Source organism: Camponotus vicinus, unplaced genomic scaffold (assembly GCF_025532165.1).
Source record: "Camponotus vicinus isolate PSW18456_S1 unplaced genomic scaffold, iyCamVici1.0 SCAF_3, whole genome shotgun sequence".
Classification (NCBI taxonomy): Eukaryota; Metazoa; Arthropoda; class Insecta; order Hymenoptera; family Formicidae; genus Camponotus; species Camponotus vicinus.
This window is the reverse complement of record NW_028141967.1, coordinates 9,109,050-9,111,549: the sequence shown is the minus strand read 5'-3', so window position 1 is coordinate 9,111,549 and position 2,500 is coordinate 9,109,050.

The window sequence follows — 2,500 nt, the reverse complement described above, 5'->3', positions numbered from 1 at the left end:
TTTGTCTCTATCGCATGCGTTTAAGGCACGCGTAGTTTTATTTCGCTATGGCGTACAAGGCGAGCGGGAAGAGAGAGATCTCTCTCCTCCGCCACTCGTATTCGTGGAGTAAGCGTTCGGTAAGCGCGACGACTCAGCTGCTTCCGTCCAAGACGAGAGCGAATCGCGCGGCCAACACACCAGATGCGTGCGCGCCACATAAGAGCCATTCGGTCTTGCGACACCGACTCGTGGCAATGCTGTGCTTGTAAAAAGTGTGTTTGAGACGATTCGCGAAGGAACGAGCCGCCAGAGACGCGCAGAACGCGCTCCGGCCCGTTTCGTTCGCGACCGACTCGTTTAGACGCGCCGAGCGCGATGTACCTCTTATAGTACCCAACCGACGTCCCAGGCGGTCGGCGACGCACGGTCGATAGGCCGGCGGCATACGGGCGCGATCGCCGATAGACGCGAGTGCCCGGGACGTGTTCGGAGAACGAAGGCAACGTTAAATAACGACTAAAGTTATGATTTTGCCACGATTATATATATTAAAAATTTATTCCAAATTCCGGGCGACACCTACGAAATAAGCCGCGAGCGGTACTTACGAGACCGCTCTCGGGCGGTACCTACGGCCTCGGCGCGCCACGCGACGCACCAAGCCGACTCTCGGCGGTACCTACGACGCTTAGCCGGGCGGCACCTACGAGACCGCTCACGGGCGGTATCTACGACGCGTGGCCGGGCGATACCTACGAGAATGCTCTCGGACGGTACCTACGACGCGTAGCCGGGCGGTACCTACGAGAGGGCTCTCGGGCGGTATCTACGACGCGTGGCCGGGCGGTACATACGAGAATGCTCTCGGGCGGTATCTACGAAGCGTGGTCGGGCGGTACCTACGAGAATGCTCTCGGGCGGTATCTACGACGCGTGGCCGGGCGGTACCTACGAGAAGGCTCTCGGGCGGTACCTACGGCGTCGGCGCGACTCGCCACGCACCAAGTCCGCTCTCGGCGGTACCTACGAAGCGTAGCCGGGCGGCAACTACGAGACGGCTCTCGGGCGGTATCTACGACGCGTGGCCCGGCGGTACCTACGAGAATGCTCTCGGGCGGTATCTACGACGCGTGGCCTGGTGGTATCTACGAGAATGCTCTCGGGCGGTATCTACGAAGCGTGGCCGGGCGTTACCTACGAGAATGCTCTCGGGCGGTATCTACGACCCGTGGCCGGGCGGTACCTACGGGAAGGCTCTCGGGCGGTACCTACGGCGTCGGCGCGACTCGCCGCGCACCAAGTCCGCTCTCGGCGGTACCTACGAAGCGTAGACGGGCGGCACCTACGAGACGGCTCTCGGGCGGTATCTACGACGCGTGGCCGGGCGGTACCTACGAGAATGCTCTCGGGCGGTATCTACGACGCGTGGCCGGGCGGTACCTACGAGAAGGCTCTCGGGCGGTACCTACGGCGTCGGCGCGACTCGCCACGCACCAAGTCCGCTCTCGGCGGTACCTACGAAGCGTAGACGGGCGGCACCTACGAGACGGCTCTCGGGCGGTACCTACGAGAATGCTCTCGGGCGGTATCTACGACGCGTGGCCGGGCGGTACCTACGAGAAGGCTCTCGGGCGGTACCTACGGCGTCGGCGCGACTCGCCACGCACCAAGTCCGCTCTCGGCGGTACCAACGAAGCGTAGCCGGGCGGTACCTACGAGAGGGCTTTCGGGCGGTATCTACGAAGCGTGGCCGGGCGTTACCTACGAGAATGCTCTCGGGCGGTATCTACGACCCGTGGCCGGGCGGTACCTACGGGAAGGCTCTCGGGCGGTACCTACGGCGTCGGCGCGACTCGCCGCGCACCAAGTCCGCTCTCGGCGGTACCTACGAAGCGTAGCCGGGCGGCATCTACGAGGCGGCTCTCGGGCGGTATCTACGACGCGTGGCCGGGCGGTACCTACGAGAATGCTCTCGGGCGGTATCTACGACGCGTGGCCGGGCGGCACCTACGAGAATGCTCTCGGACGGTATCTACGACGCGTGGCCGGGCGGTACCTACGAGAAGGCTCTCGGGCGGTACCTACGGCGTCGGCGTGACTCGCCACGCACCAAGTCCGCTCTCGGCGGTACCTACGAAGCGTAGACGGGCGGCACCTAAGAGACGGCTCTCGGGCGGTATCTACGACGCGTGGCCGGGCGGTACCTACGAGAATGCTCTCGGGCGGTATCTACGACGCGTGGCCGGGCGGTACCTACGAGAAGGCTCTCGGGCGGTACCTACGGCGTCGGCGCGACTCGCCACGCACCAAGTCCGCTCTCGGCGGTACCTACGAAGCGTAGCCGGGCGGCAACTACGAGACGGCTCTCGGGCGGTATCTACGACGCGTGGCCGGGTGGTATCTACGAGAATGCTTTCGGGCGGTATCTACGAAGCGTTGCCGGGCGTTACCTACGAGAATGCTCTCGGGCGATATCTACGACCCGTGGCCGGGCGGTACCTACGGGAAGGCTCTCGGG